Source organism: Durio zibethinus, chromosome 22, assembly GCF_047325235.1.
Source record: "Durio zibethinus cultivar Kanyao isolate XHJ-2024 chromosome 22, ASM4732523v1, whole genome shotgun sequence".
Lineage (NCBI taxonomy): Eukaryota > Viridiplantae > Streptophyta > Magnoliopsida > Malvales > Malvaceae > Durio > Durio zibethinus.
In genome coordinates, this window is record NC_143183.1 from 7297486 (window position 1) to 7310758 (window position 13273).

The following is a 13273-nucleotide window of genomic DNA, read 5'->3' on the forward strand; positions in this document are numbered from 1 at the left end:
GAAGTTATATGGGAAAGAATATCAAGCAGTGGGATCTTGTTTTACCTCAAGTAGAATTTGCCTACAACCGCTCACCAAGCCAAACCACTAGTTGTAACCCTTTTGAGGTGGTATATGGTAAGAATCCAATCAGTCTTCTAGATTTAGTTCCTCTCTCTCCTAATCAATAATTTAGTAGGATGCAGAGAAAATGGCTAAGAGAATCAAATGATTGCATGAATAAGTTAAAATTAAGATTTTACAGTAGAATGAGAAGTATAAGAGGACAGCAAATAAGCATAAAAAACATGTGAAATTTAAAGAAGGTGATTTAGTGTAGATTAACTTACAGAGAGAAAGATTTTTTTCAAGAAAGTTTGGTAAATTACAACCTAAGACAGATGGTCTATTTAGAGTTCTCCAACGCATTGGAAAGAATACCTACAAGATATAGCGTCCTGATACTTATGAAGTATTTTTCACCTTCAATGTTATTGATTTATCACCCTACCATGGAGAGAATGCTAGTTTAGACTTGAGAACAAGTCTTTTCCAACCAAAGGAGATTGACACCTGAGTGTTTGTACATCATACAACTTGGACTAAAACTAAGGCAGACTTATCCAAAAATAAAATGAGCCTAGCCTTGGTCCAAATCCACACATAAATAAGGTGGGCTGGAAAAGGAAGATTGCATTTATACTAACTAAAAAAGAAGATGATGAATATGAATGGGATTGTGGTCAAGTTCAAGAGTAAATGGGTAGATTATCTTCACATGCAAATCTCATGATTTTAGACATAATTCTAGCAATGCAATCTGAAAGTTTCCATGCTTAGTGGGATGTTCCTAGCCTATATTTTTTTGTTTTTCTTTGGTAAAAGGCAGACCAGAGTTTTCTTTATACTTAAGTAATCTTTTAGATTGTTCTTCAAGTTTTGTATCTCTTAGGTGGATTTTTTAAAATTCTTAGGGTAGTGTTTTTGTATCCCTTAGTTTCTAGTCTTGGTGGTGAACTCTTATCCCTTTTAATCCAATAATCATATTCTGTCATTATTCAAATTATTGTGAGTTTTTCTGTTTGTAGTTAATCTCAACATCTCAAACATCAATTCCCGGCATCAAGTATTATGATGTACAAGTTCATATATTTATAAATATATTTTTTCTAAACCGAAATATCTGAAATAATAAATGTTATTTGATATGATATTAACAGTCTTAACAAATGGGCTATGATGTGTCAGGTTCCATGAGGAGTTAAAGTTACCAAAATTTATGTGACAAACTAGTTTCTTTCGATGCAAAATTTGTTTAATTAAAAAATAGAAAATAAAAATGAAAGAACAAAAATGAAATAAGATGCCATGTGTACACATTTGTTGGCCTCTTTTTTAAAAATTAATTTAAAATAAAAGACAAGAAGAAAAATGGAAAAAATAAAAGACAAAAAGAAAAAAAAGAAAAAAAAAAGTTGAGTTGCCTTGTTACATTAGCAATGATGAGTTTTTTTTTTTTTTGTTGAGAAATTTATATCAGTGATTTAAAAAATAAAAAAATGAAAAAAAAAATTCGGACATGATGTTGATATATTAATATTTTTCTTTAAAAAGTATTAAATTAAGAAAAAAATAACAACAAATATTTTTAATAATAATATCAAATGAACTCAATGTTTAATAGGTTTAAAATATTTAAAAATATTTATTCAATATGATAATGAGAAAGAAAAAAATAGAAAAAAAGTAAAAAAAAGAAATCAAATAACTGAACATGTGGTATAATCCTTATATCAAGTGTGTATAAAAAATTAAAAAATATTTATTAAATATATAATAAATAAAAAATGGTGACATGCCTTTGGTATCAAATGGCTTCCATATAAAAAAAATATAAAATCGTAAAAAAATATTTGTTAAATATTTAAAAAAGTAAATGAAGGGTAAAATAAAAAAAACCGAAAAAAGAAAATTTTGATATAAATGGATCTTACAAAAAAAAAAAATCTTCAAATAAATATTACTTTTTGATAAGTTTAACAAAATTTAATTACATATTAAAAAAGAAAAAAAATGCAAAAGCCAAAGACAAAGAGAAAAATAAAGCAAGAGTGTGATATAAAAAATGAAAAAGTTAAAAAAAAAAAAGTACATGACACAACTTGGAACCAAGTGGCTTCCATACAAAAAAAAATTTATAAACATATTTTTAAAAAATGTAAATGAAGTGTTAAGAGGGAAAACAAAAAGAAATTAGTATAAGTGGATCCCACACACAAAAATAAAATATTTTAAAAATATTAATTTATTTTTTAATTAATTTTTTTAAAAATTAATTGAATATAATAAAAAGTAAAAATTAAAAAGACCCCTAAAAAAAAAGAGCAAAAAGAAAAGAAAGGGAAAAGTGTGCCATTTGTACTTTAGAAGAAAACAATACATTAGTAAAATTTATGTATTAGATGGTCTTCAATCTTCAACAACAAGTTGTACACTATAAAATCAAGTATCCAACAATGATAAACTTAAAAAAATTGTAAGTAACTCTCTCATTTCATATGAGGGAGACTATGAAAAGTAACTCTCTCATTTCATAAATTTTATTTCTTATATTTCAAAATCCAAACTCAAATGCTTTAAAATTGAAATCTTAGGATTTAAATAATTGTCATAACATATAAATTTGTGGACCTACCACTAGATATGGATTAAAGGGAGTTACCACCAATCTTTTTTTTTGTCTAGGTGTGATTGGTTACTTGATTGAATCTGATCTACGAAATAGATGTTAGGTTTGGGAGTTGGTTACGCATGAAGAAGGTTGTAGCACACCTACAACACCCATCCAAAGGATGGTACCAGTTTGATCTCAAATTATCAAAGCCTGGATCATGTTTGTCGTTTATCAAATAATTTAATATTAAAAATTCACCCTAAAAATTGTTCCAATAATTTGGTTGCAATTTAGGATAATTCTCTCACCTCATGTGTATTAATGGAGACTAGTGTCTTACTCTGAAAAGACTTTGTTGTCAAATTTATTAACTTTTATTACAAAAAGAATTAGTGCAGCTTTCTAATAGTTTGGTAGGGCTTACTTTAAAACAATCCTCCAATAGTTTAAAGGACGAAAATTATTTTTGTTTATTTGAAAAAATATTTTTTTTATATTTTTTTTATTAAAAGGATTTTTCATTTTTTTTTCTTGTAGAATTATCTTTTTTCTTTTTTTTTTGTAGAATTATATTTTTTTACCCCCTTTTTTTGGTAATAAAAGTGGCAAAAATAACTTTTTCTTGTTTTTGTCATTTTTTTTAAAAAATAATAAAAATAAGTTAAAAATAAAATAAAATAAAATTAAAATTAAAAAAAAAACTCACGATTGGGTCAGGTCAGAACGTGGGTCAACACGTGAGTTGCTTGGTCTACGCGCAGATCTGGCTTATCCAAAATGACGTCATTCAACAGCAATATAAAAGACAAGCTTCAGCATTTTTTCTCAGAATCATTCAAACCCTTCTCTCTTTAAACAAGCTTTTGTCTGCCTTCTCTTTAGAAATGTCCATAAAAAACTTCAATCGAGAATCGAAATTCCATTGGTTTTTGAAAAAGTTACCGAGAAATGCAATCAAAAAATTAGGGGCCTGTTGATTTCTAGAAAGTTGGTCGAATTCTAGAAATGTGGAATCTCATCGGAATCTTGTCGAAAACTTTAAACGTCCATAAAAAAATTCATCGAAAACTTCATGTTCTTCCCAAAATCCTAAAAAAACCTAAAAAACCTAGATTTCTTTGAAAATTTCCTAGATTTCTCCAAATTTTGCTTAGATTATTCCCAGTACCCTCAAGAATCTTAATTTTAACCCAAAAACCTAGAATCAAAGCTCTAACTCTATATAGAATCTAAAATCCAAAAATTAAACCTTCAAGAACCCTTTCTGCCATAAATTCTTTAGCCTATTTTCCTCAAAATTTCTCCTAAATTTTTTTTTGTGTTTTTTCATGTCCTTGTTCTATAGAATTGGTCCAATTTATAAGTAGGCTTAGGAAGATTTTAGGAAACGGATAGAATCAATCCCAAGCTTGAATCCTGGGATTGCATTCTATCCAGCGTGATTTCTTATCCAAAATTCCAGTAATTCGATCCTGTATTTGACCAAGGGATTCTGATCTCGATTCCATTATGCACGTATGGATTGAAACAGAAAAGGAAAGTAACAAAGAATAAGAAAAAAAGAACAAAAAAATAAAAATAATAATAAAAATAATAATATTAATAATAATAATAATAAAAGAAAAAAAACACAGAAAAAGAAAGATAAAAAGGAAAGTAATAATAATAATAATAATAATAATAATAATAATAATAATAATAATAATAATAATAATAATAATAATAATAATAATTTATAAAAAACTACTTAATTGGACTTGGGCATGGAAGTGCCTAATTTGACTCAAACACAAATGAGCCTAATTAGGCCCAGACGTCAACAGACTTAATTGGGTCCAAACATCGATGGGCCTAATAGGATCCGAACATAAATGGGTGTTTATAGTTGCCCCTTTTTGCTTATCTTTGTTAGACAAAGATGATGCAAAAACTTAGACACCCATTTTGTTCAATTCAAATCAACAAGTAAAATTGACTGAGGATAAACCTCGAATCGAAAGTAAAATGATCTGACCTGAGTCGAGGTTGAATGATTGGGACAATGTAGCAAATTGAAAGATGATCTGACTAGAGTTGAGATCAAATGATCGGGATGATGTCGTAAGTCTGAAGATGATCTGATCGGAGCCAAGATCGAATGACTGGGACGATGCCGTGAGTTTGAAGGTGACCAAGATCGAGTCAAAATCACAAATAAATGACTGGACTGCTGTCGTGAGTCAAAAGATGATCTGACCTGAGTTGAGATCAAATGACTGGGACGATGCCGTAAGTTGAAAGGTGACCAAGATCGAGTTAAGATTGTAAATAAATGACTGTACTGATATCACGAGTTTAAAGATGATTTGACCTGAGTTAAGATCAAATAACTGGGATGATGTCATGAGTAAAAATAAAGCACTAGGATCGAGTCAAGGTAAAAAATAAATGACCAGACTGATGTTGTAAGTCTAAATCGATTTGAGTTGAGTCGAGATCAAATGATTAGGATGATACCACGAGTCAAAATGAAATGACCATAACTAAGTCGAGGTTGAAAATATATAATCGGCATGGAACCACATATCATAAAAATGATCTAGAGAAGCCAAGATTAGATGAGTGGATAGTGCAAGTGCATGTCTTATGCAAATGAAACGTCAATTGTGGTACTAAGGCTTTTGCATTCTCATTTTTGTACACCTTTAATAGAGAAACCATTTTTTATTATCCTGAATATTTATCTTCACTGTACATTTTAGTGAAGAAATCATCCTTCATTAACCTGAATACACATATTCGGCAAAAAAACTATTTTTCATCAACCTGAAGGTGCAGCTTTGGCAAAGAAACCATCTTTCATCAGCCTAGATGTTTATCCCAAAGAAAGCCATGGAAGTTAATTTTCCTTTTTTATTTTTTTTAGAGGCATTCATCCTTTGCCTGTATCTCCTTTAATTCTTCAAGGCAACACACAACTTCTTATGATTTTGTTTAGTTATTAATCATTATCCCAGTTTCAAGGTGTGGGATGCAAGTTATGCATTTATTCCATTCGTGAATACGTATAAAGAGAAAGGACAAATATATTGGCAATGTATAAAACTAGGAGAGAATAATAAGACAGCTTTCATTTATTCGAATAAGCAATAAATTACAAAAGAGGGTATTCAAGAACAATTATTCGGGGTAACAATGCTCCAAGACAAATGATTAGATAACCATGACAACAAATCTTGGATCTCCTTCAGAAACTCAATCAAGATATGATGCCCTGACACTTCAAAGCTCTTTGAAATTCATTGTCCCCGGTATGCCTTCCCAAGTGATGCCAATTCAAGCCACCTTTCAGAGTTTCAATCTGAGCCTCTTCTTTTGGATCTAAGTCGCCCTTTTGGGTTTTCAACTTGAACTCTTTTTTTTTTAGAATCAAGCAAAGTACTTCTTTACTGCGTCAAAATTGACAAGACTAGGAAGTTCATCTCCATCCATTTCTAACAAGATTAAAACTCCTCCCAAAAAAGCTCTTTTTACCACATAAGGCCCTTCTCAATTCAGGGTCTATTTTTCTCTATCATCATGCTAACTTCGAAGAATTCTTTTCAACACCAACTGTTTTTCTTGGAATTGATGAAGTTTGACCTTTTTGTTATGAGCTCTAATTATTTTTTTGGTACAATTGGCCATGGCATAGTGCCGTCAACCTCTTTTCCCCAATAAAGTTTAATTGTTTATAGCGTTCCTGAATCCACTCAGCTTCTTCTAATCCCACTTCCTTTAAAACCCTTAGCAATGGAATTTTTACTTCTACTAGCAATACAACTTCCATTTCATAAACTAAGAAAAAAAAATTGGCCTAGTAGAGGTGTGCACAGAAGTTCGATATGCATGTAGAGCAAAAGGTAATTTCTCATGCCAGTTCTTGTATGCTTTAGTCATCTTTTCTAAAATTATTTTGATATTTTTTATTTGTAGCTTCTACTGTCTTATTCATTTTTTGACGATATAGAGATGAATTGTGGTGTTTGATCTTGAACTGAATAATACTTCTTGCATCATCTTACTATTGAAATTCTTTGCATTATCTGAGATGATTCTTTTTGAGAGCCCATATTTATAAATTATTTCCCTTTTGATGAATTTACGAACCATGAATCTAGTCACGATTGTGAAAGAGGCAACTTTGACCCATTTAGTAAAGTAATCAATCATCACAAAAATGAATTTGTTTCCGTTTGAGGCCTTTGGTGTGATAGGCCCGATGACATCTATCCCCCACATAGAAAATGGCCAAGATGGTGCTATGACATGCAAAGCATTGGGCAGAGCATGAATTTTGTTAGCATAAATATGGCATTTATGGCATTTTTGAGCATAATCGATGCAATCTTTTTCCATTATCAACTAGTAATATCCTGCTCGCATAACCTATCTTGCCATTGTATGCCCATTTGCATGTGCTCCACATGTGCCATTGTGAACCTCTTCAATAATCTTTTTGGCCTCAAAAGTGCCTACACAGTCCAATAACACTTGGTCCTTCCTCATTGGTATAAAATTTCTTCGTCTAGGAAGAATCCTATAGCCAACCTTCTCAAGATTCTCTTATCATTTTCTTTTGCTTGATCTGGATACTATTGATTCTTTAAATATCGCATAATAACATAATACCACAGGTGACCATCATTCTCCTCTTTCAAGTTGGCACAATGTACTGACATGTCTTTGATACCCAATTTGATGGGTTGAATCTCTGTAGTATCACCAATTTGTACCATTACGGCTAAGGTAGCCAAGGCATCTAAAATTTGATTTTTTTTTTTAGACAAGTGTTCAAATCGAATTGTTTTAAACTATTTGCATAGCTTTAAAATGTATTTGTGATAAGGGATGAGTTTGGAATCCTTTGTTTTTCATTCACTTTTCAATTGATAAATGACTAGAGCTGAATCTCCAAACATGTTTAATATTTTAATTTTTCTATCCAAAACAACATGCAATCCCATGACATAACCCTTATACTCGGCTACATTATTGGTGCAGTTGAAATTTAATTTTGCTATAACAGGACAGTAATGCTCCATTGGAGATATCAAAATTGCTCTAATCTCGTGCCCTATGGCATTAGCGGCTCTATCGAAATACATCTTTCATGTTTCTTCCTCATCATCATTTTTTCTAATTCTGAGATAACCATTAATTCCTTATCTAAAAAATTGAGCTTCATGGACTTATAATTATAAGCAGCCATGTATGCTAGGAATTCAACAATGACACTTCCTTTGATTACTTTTTGGCTCACATATACTATGTCATATTTTGAAAACATCACTTGCCATCTTGTGATTCTTTTTGATAGTGAAGACTTCTCAAAGATGTATTTAATGGAATCCAATTTAGCTATGAGCCAATTTATATGGTAAAGTATGTACTGCCTGAGTCTTTTAGTTATCCAATCCAAAGCACAACATATTTTCTCTAATGGTGAATACTTGGACTCATACTCTGTGAATTTCTTGCTTAGGTAATAAATAGCTTTCTTTTTCTTACTGGATTCATCTTATTGGCCTAGCACATATCCCATTGAGCCCTCATGTACCATTATGTATAGAATCAATGGTTTTCTTAGAACAAGGGGTGCTAATATTAGAGGGTTTGATAAGTGCTGCTTAATTTTATTGAAAGCTTCTTGGCATTTTTCATTCCCTTTTCCAAGATTGTTCTTTCAAAGAAGTTTAAAAATGAGGTCACATTTAAGAGTGAGTTGAGAAATGAATCGGGATATATAGTTCAATCTGCCTAATAAACCTCGAACCTCTTTTTGTGTGCTTAGTGGAGATAAATTTTGGATAGCCTGAATTTTATCTGGATCCACTTCTATCCCTCTTTCATTGACTATAAATCCTAACAGCTTCTTGATCTGACTTTGAATGTACATTTGACCGGATTCAATTTGAGCTAAAACTTTCTCAACCTTACAAATAATGTTTTGAGATTAACTACATGATTTTCTCTCTTTTTGGATTTTGTAATCATGTCATCCACATACACCTTAATCTTCTTATGCATCATATCATGGAAAAATGTTACTATAGCCTTCTGATAAGTTACCCCAGCATTTTTTAGTCTAAAGGGCATGATCTTGTATCAAAAGGTTCCCCACATGGTGATAAAAGTGGTTTTTTCCATGTTGTCTAGAGCCATTTTTATCTGATTATAGCTAGAGAATCTATCCATGAAAAAGAATACTAAATGTCAGGTTGTATTATCCACCAAAGTATCAATGTGAGGCATAGAAAAATTATCTTTAGGGCTAGCTCTGTTCAAATCTCTATAATCTACACACATCCACACCTTTCCATCTTTTTTTAGGACAAGTATTATATTAGCCACCCATTCAGGATTTTGGCCACTTGTAAAAAGTCTACATCAAATTACTTTTAAACTTCTTTTTTAATTTTTAATAGCATCTCCGGTTTCATTCTTCTTAGCTTTTGCTACATCGATTTGCATTCTGGCTTCAATGGTAGCTTATGTTCCACTATTTCAATACTTAGTCCAGGCATATCTTGGTAGGACCAGGCAAATACATCCACAAACTCTCAGAGTAAATCCTTTAACCGTTGGCAATCAACAACTGAAAGTGAAGTACCAATCTTGACTTTTTTTCTTGTTCTCAGATCACCTAAATTGATCAGTTCAACAACTTCTTGATGAGGCTCAATGGGTTTGTCTTTTTGTTTAATTAGCCTCATTAAATTTGGAGACACAGTGTATTCCTCAAAATTTTCTTCAGTATCAAGTTCATCGGTGTTAATTGAATTTTCAAAGTTTAACCATTGTCATGATTACCTTCATATTCATTTGGGGACTTGAAAGTTAATAGAATAGGAAATATTGGCAAGAAACTTTCATGGTAAAATGGAATGGAATGGAAGAAATGAACAAAATGCATGCTTTTACTTTTATTAGAATAATGAAAAGTAAGGGCCTAAACATAAAAGTTTATTCCAATGTTTTTGGGCATAAGCAATTAGGAGATGTGATTACATTAAAGAAAAATTAAAAACAATAGGCATTTGGATGACCCTCCAATTTTGTAATTCATATCCCTGCAGGTAGAGGTAAACTAATGTTTCCTCGTTTTGGCTTCTATCAGCCACCATGTGAATGGATAGCTTGGCAAAAGCTTCCTCTCACTTTGGTTCCTCTTTTATGTCTTTTTCAATTTTTGAAAGCATGTATCCTCCAGGAGTGAAAGTCTCATTTAAGCGAGAAACAACTATTGATATATTCCTTACCCTTCGATTAAGGCTTGGTACTTCTTCCATCTCATAACCTAATCCTGCTCTGCCATTGTTGTCTTCAAGTTTTGAGAATTCTCTCATTCCTTGAAAATTTTTACCCAGGCCAAACCCAATACTCTAACCCTTATTAACCATCTGATTAATCATAATTCTACTAAACTTGAGCCTTTCACCTACTGTATTAATGAGTTCAAAAGACCTGTAAGAACATTTTAATGATTCTTTCATCACTTTTACATATGAGGCATTTATGGGTTGAGTCACCAATAAGTTTTCTTCCCTAGCCACAATCACCAATTGTCCTTCTACATTAAATTTAATCTTTTGATGTAGTGAGAAAGAGACGGTGCCAGCCTTATGGATCCATGACCTTCCCAATAAGCAACTGTATGATGAAGAAATATCCATAACTTATAATTTTATATTGAAGACTATCTGTATAGGTAACTTAGCATCTCCCAAGACTTTTCACTTGGTTCCATCAAATGCTTAGATCACCATCTGACTGTTTTGGATATGAGACATATCAAACGACAACTTGGTTAGGGTGAACATAGGCATGACATTAATAGTAGATATATTATCAATAAGAACCTTAGCTACTTTATGACATTTATATTTAATAGTGATATGTAATGCCTTAGTGCTCCTTCTACCCTTAGGCAGAATCTCATCATCGCTAAAAAAGATGTGATGTGGCACCACTAGATTTTCTACCAAGTAATTCACATACTCTATAAATACATTATAGGCCACATAGGCCTGATTTAATACCTTCAACAAAGCATTGCGATATGGGTCAAAATTTAAGAGAAGTGATAATAGAGAAAATCCTGGTTGGCATCTTATTCAATTGCTTCACCATAAAATAATCACTATGTTTAACTAGCTTTAGAAATTCACAGGCTTTTCTTTTAGGCACAGACTTTGAGACAACTTTTTTTAAAGTCTTTGGTTGAATATACTTTTTCTTCTTTTTTTCTGTTGTCTCTAGAGTATAACAACTTTCACTTCTAGTCATGCCCCTTACTCCTGTTATATTGGCAGTTTCAATTTTTGGTCTTTGCTGCCCCTAGATCATTACTTCACACTTATATCTTTAAGGTATCGCTTTATTATCTTTATAAGAAAATAGGTGTGGGACTCTGAAAGCTATTGGTTTGGGGATAAACTTACTCTCAGCTGATTGTGGCTTCTTCTTATAATCTATAGCGATAGGTTTTGACACCCATTTATCTTCATAGCCACCCTAATGTTTTTTGAGGCTCTTGATTCCTCGATAACTTTATCCATTAAGAGTCTATTAATTTATGCACCTCTTAGTGAAATTGTCGACATTTCTTAATAGAAAGCCCTAGAGATCCACTGTGATACTTACACCTTTGATTGGGAATACATCTTTCCACGTAGGTGCATAGAGTCATCGATTGTATCAGCCCAGCTCTGTATAAGGCATCATAGAGCTGGTTTAATGGCATTTTAATCTCTTTTACCCTTCTTTTTATATGTGTTTTGTCTCTATCCAAGGCATTGATTGTATGATTAGGCAAAAGATTTCCACTAATATTAGGTGCTGAACTCCTATTGGTATAAAAACTTATCAGCCCCTCTTTAATTAGATGTTGTACTTTTTATTTTAAAGAAAGGTAATTTTTAGTAGAATGGCTTGTTACTCCATAATGGTAGTAACAATGGATGGTAGTGTCATACCATTTGGGATAAGCAGGTTCGAGCTATTTGTCATAGATAAAAGTAATTAGATGGTACTTGAAGAGTTCTTGATACAACTTTATATAGCTTATGGGTATAAGATCAAAAGTGGGTCTTTTCTTGGCTCATGGTTCTCTGGTATTACTTGTAGTAATAACTGAGTGAGTAAGGGATCTTGATGAAGATGGATGAAATGGTCAGGTGGTTGATTGGTAAGGAAATGCAGAGGTATAGTTCACCGTATGGTGGTATGTAAGGTAGATAGGTTGAGAGTAACTTCTAAATTGCTGCCCTTTTGGACTTATAGCTTGAGTCTCATTTTTTTTCTTCTTAGGTGCTTTTTTGAAAGACTTAACTCTTTCAAGCTTATTATTTTTTATGGCGTTCTCGATAATTTCTCTTGAAATCCCCATATCAACAAAGTTTTTAGTTGCATTTTCGATCATCCTCTCATAATAAAGTGATTTTAGAGTACTCACAAATAGCATAGTAGTTTCTTTCTCTGTTAAGGGAGGTTATACTTAAACAGCTACATCTCGTCATCTTTGGGCATATTGCTTGAAAGATTTGGATGCCTTTTTTTTTATTACCTAAAAAAAAAAGTGGTCCAAGGCCATGTTGATAATATGATGATATTGATTAATGAAAGATCAGGTCAAATCTTTTCATGTCTTTATTTGGGTCTCATCTAACTAGACATACCATCTTGCTGTAAACCTAGTTAAACTATTCTAAAAGACATGTATAAGCAATTTCTTATTACTAGCATGTGTCACTATTTTGTAACAGTACAGAGTGATATGTGTGATAAGATACTTGGCACCATTATACTTCTCAAACTCTGATACTTTAAACTTTGGTATTATCACCACGTCTGGTACTAGGCAAAGTCTCACTACATCTATGGATCCATAGAAATCTATTCCCTTTACAACCTTCAATCTTTCCTAAAGCTTGTTCATAGCCTAATTGGTTTTAGAATTCTCTAAGGGCATAGCTGTCTGTGGCTTTTCTTTCTCCTTTACTTCATCTGCAGTAGAAAGTTGAATGGGCTCAACTACCTTTTAGGTAAAGACAAGATTATTATAACTTTAGATATTCTCATGACCTGGTGTATAGGTCATTTCTGGGTAGTTGTATTTTGAAAAAGCTGCTTGTTGAGGTTAGAAGAGTGGTGTGATTTGATTTTATTGTGGACCAAAGCTTGAAGGATATGCTGAGTTAGTAGCTTCTTGTGAAGTATCTTCTTCCATTGATTTCCCCTTATTTACCTTTTCTAAGGCATTTAGAATTTGGCTTAGCTTTCTTTCTAGTGCCTATTGGGCTTTTTCTATCCTTTCAAGGTGGCTTGTATTATTTTGTTCCATCTTTCTAGCTCGAGCTTGAGTATTGTATTGATGTGTAGCTATTCTTACACCTTAGTACCACAATTGAAGATTCAATAATGTTGTTATGATAATGAATGAATGAATGAATGAATGAATGAATGAATGTGATGCAATGCATGAAATGAGGAAAAAATTAAAAAAAATTTACCCCTTAAAAAAAATCAACAAAAAAAAAATTTCATTTATTCCATAGGAGTCTGTTTTACATCAAACCTAATACTGTTCCTTTATAAAAA